The sequence below is a fragment of the Elephantulus edwardii genome, unplaced genomic scaffold (assembly GCF_000299155.1).
Source record: "Elephantulus edwardii isolate Elephantulus edwardi_28Jun2011 unplaced genomic scaffold, EleEdw1.0 scaffold00483, whole genome shotgun sequence".
Taxonomy (NCBI): domain Eukaryota; kingdom Metazoa; phylum Chordata; class Mammalia; order Macroscelidea; family Macroscelididae; genus Elephantulus; species Elephantulus edwardii.
The window spans coordinates 103,620-111,373 of NW_006400233.1; the positions used below are offsets into that span (position 1 = coordinate 103,620).

General features: G+C 40.7%; 1 pseudogene; it reads left to right on the forward strand.

Annotated features, from left to right (window-relative positions):
• Positions 1-2,726: 2,726 nt before the first annotated feature.
• LOC102848806 lies at positions 2,727-3,047 on the forward strand (annotated as a pseudogene).
• The last annotated feature ends 4,707 nt before the right edge of the window (positions 3,048-7,754 follow it).

Genomic DNA, 7,754 nt, shown 5'->3' on the forward strand with positions numbered 1-7,754 from the left:
ATGGTGGGAATACCCATTCTTCTCAATGTTAGCCATAATTTTTTATGATCTATACAGAGTATATATAATCAATTGCCCTTTGCAATCGATGTGACTTTGACTCTGTGGGCTCCTACTGTTTGCTTGGATGTCACAATGTGGCATGAACTCTGACTACTATTGACGTGCTGCAAATCATTCTCTGAAAATAAAACATTGCTTTCAGGCATTCCCAAATTCCTCAGTAAAGTGGAGTTGCTGTGAGCCTCCTCCTTGCCAGTCTGTCAAATTTTAGTGACAGAACCAATTTTTGGGGGACAGCATAGGATTATTCCCAAGGTTTGCATTTCCTTCTGCACCTGGTATGTTTGTTTACTCTCCCTTCAGCCATTAGTTCTAAGGGTGATGACATTGAGGGGTTTTAGTTATGTAGGATGTTGCTTCTTTCCAAGATATTTTTGCTGATGTGGGTTTTTTGTTTGTTTGGTTTTTGGGTTTTTTTTAAAGATAGAGTGGTAGTGGAAGACCTTCCTTTGGTTCTGGTGACCCAGGCACCTGAGATGGTTAGACAAGTACGCCCAACTGCTACTTTCTGACCTGAGTTTTTGGCCCTTTTACAAGTGATTCTGCTTAAGGAGATGTTTTGGGAAGTGAGCACTAAGAAGCCGTTTGAAGTGAGGAGTAGAAATCTGCACAGACTACTTAAAGGCACCTTGTCTGGAATTCTGCTTTGAACCATTAGTTATTATTTTCTACTGAGTTGTTTCTTCTGCAGGCGACAGGGATTTGCACTTTCTCTCTACTCTTCAAGGCTGCTTGGAGTATCAGATACTTCTTTCAGGAGACCAGGATAACCTGAGGGCACTGGGGCTGATGAAGAGATACCCTCTGTCCAGTTTTAACAGGTTTAGCCCTAAGTGGAAGGATAAAGAAGGGGGATGTGGATATCAGAGATGGGATGGTGGCTGTGCCAGTTGTTGCTTACCCATTTGGAACCCAGAAACACTTTTTTCATTGCCCCTGAGGCAGTCGGGGCTTCAGTGATCTTGCTGCCTATCTACTTCTGAGAAGACTATGCAATGCATCCTTTGTGCTAACAATTTACGGCTTAGCTTATCGTCCTTTTAAGGCCTGAAAGGTCATCATCTCAAACCCATCAGCTACTCTGGGGGATAAAGATGTGGCAGTGTACTTCCATAAAGATGACAGACTTGGAAACCCTTTGGGGTAGTTCTCTTGTATCCTGTAGGTTGTTAGGAATCAGAATCTATGGGACAACAATGGATTGTGAGTATGTTAAGGCTCTTTGCCAACTATGTGGCCTCCATAGTCCTGTTTTTTTTATTTGCTAGACAGTGCATTTCTCTGAGGATGATTTTGGGGAGATTGAATGAGATAGGATTATGTAAAGTTGAAACCTCTTTACCTCAGTAGCTAGTCACAAGGTGTGCACTCATGTGGGTGTCTTAACCCCATGTTGGGATCCTTCGACCTGCCTTAGTACCTCCTTCCCTAAGTAGGGCCCCTGTACAAGGTGCTTACTGTTTGTTGGGCAGTAGTAGGTAATTTTCAATAACAGGGAAGTGTTCAGGAGGAATAGGCTACTGGGGAGATCATTTCAGAATTGACCTTGCCTGAAGTCCTTGTTAAACCTCTCCTTTTATTGAGGGCAATTTACACATCATCTAGACCTTAAAACATAGTCTGGGACATGCATAGTACTGGGACTTTAGTTGAACATTCTGGTTTGTTTTTGAATTGTTAGTCATCAGGGATTCAATTTAGATTCATGACAACTCTATGTTTCAGGATAAACAGTTCTAGAGGGTTTTCAAGTATGTGACCTTTTGGAAGCAGATCGCCAAACCCATCTGTACCATGTCTCATGGAATTAATGGGAATTGCTGCCTCACCAGCTGCAGTGTCCTAACTGGGTAGTATGGCTCTGGTCTACAGTCCAGAACTGAGTCAGGTGGCCTGCACCTCTCAAGTAGAGGGTATCAAAGTAAGAGAAGAGAACAATGGAAACCCTCTTGTTACTGGTGATGGAGCAAGCCTCAGGTAATAAACTTTTATCCTCCGCCAGGCAGTAGATGGGCACCAGAGAGACAAAGATGAAAAAAAAAAAGTGGCCCTCTTGCCTGGAGGAACTCTTATGAGACCAGGACAAATGAGCAAATAATTACAACAGAGTTACCAATGCAGTCACGGGGGAAGGGGGCGGAGGAAGGGAGAAAGGGAGGGAAGGGGGGAGAGAGAGAGAGAGAGAGAGAGAGAGAGAGAGAGAATGAGAATGAATGAGAATGAGAATTGTTTCTGAGGGATAAGTGTGCTGAAAGTCTGGAGAGGTGGAAAGAGTTTCAGACAAGTGTAGAAGCCACTGTGAAAGGGTGTAGGGTGATGTGTTGAGCATGAATGAGTGAAGTCAACCTACTGGGTTAGTCTTTATGGTGATAGTGGCCTGGGGTATGGAGTTCAGGCTATAAGGAGCAAACTCATAGGGTTAAGCTTCTGGAGACATGTGCTTCTGAGTCATGAGAAAATGGGGCAGATGTGTGTGTGTGGATGGTCATCCTAGATCATTTGGAGGGCCTCTAAGGTGTAGGACTGGAGGGAGGAGGTAGATTAGGGCTTGAATTACAAAGTGAGAGGGAAAGGGCCCAGAGATGTGGCAGAACAAAAGTGAGCTGGGGACTGTACTGTGGCAGAGGTGATCGAGAATACCAAGGGCTCTCCTCTTGTACGCCATGCCTTTCCTTGATGTGCAGAAAAGGCTGAACATTAACATAGACTGATGGTTGACAATCCAAAGTGCAGAGCAGCCTTATAGGCTTTCAGCCCGCTGCCATGCTTTTGAAAAAGAGTGCATAGAATGTGCCCATGGGATTGGTGGTACCTGGGCAGAAAACGAATGCAAGATTGAGTATGATGATTTCAGAGAATGTTTGCTTCATCAGAAAACGATTAAATGGATGGCTGACATCCGGAAGCAGAGGGACAAGCTGATAAAGGAAGGGAAGTACATACCTCCACCCCACCACTTGGGCAAGGGAGAGCCCCGGCCCTGAGCTGAGCACCTGCAGATCTTCACTGGAAAGATTCTTAAATGAAAACTTTGTGAAAGTGTCAAAAATAAAAATCTATTACTCCAAAACAAAAAAGTGAGCTGGGATTTTGGATGTGCAACAGATTGAGATGGTGAACAGTGCAAAGGAGACAAACCTGGAGAAATTCTTCAGTATTTATGGCAATCATAAAAACTCTATCAAGCTATTTTGTACATGAATCCTGTTTGTGCATCTGGCAGGTGTGAGGCTAGCATAATACTGGCTGTGATGGTTAAAGTATGTGCCAATTCAACTGGGCCCTGATTTTCAGGGTTTTGCCAGTTATTTAATGATGTAATTTTGTGGTTGTATAATATATTTTGTGATCTGTTGTAAACATTTCACTTAATGTCGATATTTTTATAATGATCTGTCCAATGTATGTCACCATGTTCCTAAATTAGGAGTGAGTACATTATTGAACAGAGAAGTTAGAGCTAGATCTCTGGTCATCCTGAGACTGGAAGCCTGTCGGCTACATGGCTACGCCACTGGGCTGCTGGCTTGGATGACTGAGGGGCACTGGTAGGTCCCTCTGGGGTGATGTACCCTGCTTCTGAGGCCTGTTCTTAGTGATTTTGTTCTTCCTGAGTTACTTCACCTCTTTGGGTGGTTTGTCCTTGAGTGGGACTTGAAGTTTCTGGTCATAACCCAAGGAGTTGCTGGAGGAAGGATTTTCTCTTCTGTGAGAAAAGCTTGGTGGCAGGAAGTATTAAGATCTCTCTAGAGCCACAGTACCCCTTCCCCTGTAACTGCTGCTGAGGGCTTCTTTTGGTACAACCTAAGGAAAGGTGAACTGGTGTCAGAAGATATAGTTTGCTGTTCCTGGTGGCCCACTGAGGCTGCAGTTGGCCCGAACAGAGCTTGCATCTGCACTTGATCTCTCTGCCATTCCCTGAGTAGGTCTTCCTTTTTCTATTCATCATTTAAATTTTTTTTAATTGTGACTTGAATGGAAATTTACAAAGCATTCACACACATTTTGGCTGGTATTATAAAATGGACACTATCTGCTTATTCTCTTTTTATAATTATTATATTATTATTATCTTTTTTTCCTTCACTCATCTAAATAAGTGTCTATTTGTATATTAATTTTTATTCCCCCCTCCCTTCCTTCCATCACTGGTAACCATGTAGGAATGATTCTGTGTGTAACCCTTCTTAAGCTTTTTGTGGTAGTGGGATTATACAATATTTGTCCTTTTCTTTCTTTTTTATTAACTATTATACTAGTTTTTTTACAAAATTTGGTTGCATTGTTATTCAGACCAGATTCTTCCTATTTCCCTCACCCTGCTTTCTTTTGTGACTTATTTCACTAGGCACAGTGTCCTTTAGATTTAGCCATATTATGCAGTATTTTGAAAATTCTTTATTGTTGTTGTGTGTTGCCTACTACTTCATTATTTGAATGTACCATCATTTATTTCAGACACTTGAGTTGTTTCTCTGTTACTACAAATAATGTTGTAGTTGTAACATTATTATTATTAATAATAATTATAATAATGTTAATACTAATTAATATTAATGATAATTAATATTATTAATATTGCAACATGGGTGTGCATATATAAGTTCAGATTACAGTTCTTGTTTCACACCTAATGAATGGTAAGGTTTCTGGATCAAATGGTATTTCCATTTTCAACATTTTAAGGAAGCACCAAACTGCTTCAGTAGTGCTTGCACCATTTTACATTTCTATCAGCAACATGGGAATTCCAATCTCTCATAACCTCCCCAGTATTTGTTATTTACTATCTTATTGAACTTTGTAATTGTTTCTGGAGTGGGAGAATATTTTATTCTTCTTTTGATTTGTACTCAGTACTCAGTCATCTCTCTTTAGTTGTTTAATTCACATGTTCAGTTAATTATTTTGACTCCTTTGTTGGTTTCTTTTGCTCATTCTTAGCTTCCTTGGTCTGCCGTAAAAATATACCATAAATGGATAGCTTTAAAGAACAGAAATTTATTTTCTAAATTTATTTTGACAGGAGGCCAAAAGTTTAAATTTAGGTTGTAGCTCTATGGGGAAGTCTTAGTCTGTTCCTTCTGTGAAACTCTCATGGTGTTTATTCTGTGTCCTTTCTGGTCTTTTGACAGCTCAGTTGTTTACTGATTAGATTTAGAAACAACCCTGTTTGGATATGACCTAATTATTTTCTTTCAAAAAAATTTTATACTGGTTTATCACAAAGTTCATATACATTGTTTTTCACACCAGATCTTTCCCATTTCCTTTACCTACCCCTCCCTCCACCCATCAAATTGTGCGAACCTATGATTAACCTACCCCCCGCCCCCTCCCATCCACAACCCTTTGCTCTCCCCCTCCATCCCTTGGATCCTCATACATGTTCTACCATAATGATTCTATACAATATTTGTCCTTTTGGAACTGAGTTTAGTTCACTTAGTATAATGCTCTGCAGTCTCTCTCAAGTTAGGTAGTAATTTACAAAATCATTGCTCCTGTGTGCTGCATAGTATTCCATCATGTGAATATACCATAAGTTCTCAATCCATTTGTTTATGGTTTGACATTTGGGCTGTTTCCATGTTCTTGCAATGGTGAATAATGCTGCTGTGAACCTTGGTGTACAAGTCTCCATTTGTGTTTCAGTTCTCATTCTCTTGGGGTATATTCCAAGCAGTGGAATAGCTGGGTCATATGGAATTCCTGTGTTCAGTTTTTTGAGGAAATGCCAGACTGCTTTCCAGAGTGGTTGTAACATTGCCCTAATTATCTTAAGAAATAAAACCCCTGCTCACAAATAGGATCATATTTGCTGGTATGGGCCCTAGGATTTCAAGACATATTTTGCAGAAGATGTGATTCAATCCATAACATTGTGTCTAGGACTTTACCATTTACTGAATTGGGTCTGTAGAGAGATTTAGATATTTGCCCTTGAGAAATAAATTATCTAACTAGGAGAGGAGGCCCAAACATGGGAGTTACATGCCAGACCATGTGAAAGAATTTTCAAAATATTCCATACACCCAACAATGCTACCCGGATGGCCCTAAGGGACCAGACAGGCTGAGCCCTAAGTGATCAGACAGACTGAGCTGTGCCAGGCAAAGGTTGTTTGAAGAGCCAAGAATAGGATTGGAGGCTGTTTCTTCTGCTTGTCCTGGGGAAGAGTTCCTTCACTGTTCTCAACTTCATCTCTAGGTGCTGTGTCTGCAACTTGGGTGAACTGACCACTCTAACACCGAAGAAAGAGGCAGTGTTTTTCAAAAGGATTTATTGTTCTTTCCAAATGAAACATAATGCAACACCAAAGTAGACACTATGGGAAAGATCAGAACCTCGGTGGATATGCACTTAATTATACAATTTAGTGCTTTTGTTTTGAATTGTATGTGGAGAGACATCACCTGTTCACTTTCTGGCTTCAAGAATCCTTGTTAAAATGAAAAATTAAAGAGCAGAGATGATGCAGACACTCAGTCAAGAACTTGCCATTCAGAATATTCTGGACATACCATCTTTTTTCATGAAAGGAACCAATCTTCAGTACTTCCAGTATTATTTTTCTCTTGTATTCTGGAGCAGTGGTTCTCAGTGGGAGTGATTCCTCTTCTCCTGCCTCTGTATGTGACATTTGACACTGTCTGGAGTCAGTTTTAGTTGTATAATTGGGCAAGTATTACCGCTAAACATCCTGCAATACACACGGCAGGAGTGATTAACCCAGAGTGCAAACTGCTAAGTGTGAGCAACCCTAGGCTAGAGGTAACAATATCATGAACTTGGTGACCTCAGTGCTAAGCTTTTTCACACACTGAAAGAATATTTAGTATTGTTTTTTGTTATTGGAAAAATTGTATATATACTCTCTGAACTTTACAGTTTGCATTTTTTTTTCCATTTGGCATTATGTGCTTAAGAACTTTCCATATTGATGCCTATGGATATAGTTGATATGGATACAGTCTATGGTTTAATTACTTTGGGAGTAGGCCATGCTTTATTTTCTATTCTTCTATTGATGGACAACTTAGTTGTTCCTGATGTTTTCCATTGCAATTGATGATAGGACAGCATTGTAAGTGTTCTTTGCACACATGTGTGAGGTTCGAGGAGGAAGCGTAAGGATTTTGAGTCCTTTGAGTGTAAGAACTGGATGTAGGGAGCACCCTTAGCAATTTTCTTAGTCCAGCTCTCCTCAGGACTGAGTTGTCTATAAACTCAGGTTTATATTGGGAACAAAGTGGTTGGTGACAAATGGTGAATTACTATTGTTTTGTTTGTACCTGACAGCTAGTGAGGCTATACACCTCTTTACACATCTCAGCTACTTGGGTATTATCAGAGTCCTCTGCAAACTTCAACTCTATTGAATCCCGTTCATGCCATGTAGTAACCTATGCATTGACCCCCCATGTGTGGTGACACATTGTTTTCAAGCTACTGGACATGGTCTCCTTGAGAACTGCCTGTGCTCACTGCTCCTCTGTGTCCTTTGACAGGGCACAACACAGTTGATTAAGTTTCAACTTCTTCATTTTTTTGAGATGTCCCCAAATCTTTGCTTATTCTCAGAGGGCAACATTGTTTTTGAGGATCTGCCCACCGTCTGATGTTTTGAATCCTTGCCAGAGGACATTGGACAAACTTCCTGATGCTGCCTCTGTCCCTACAGGCAAAC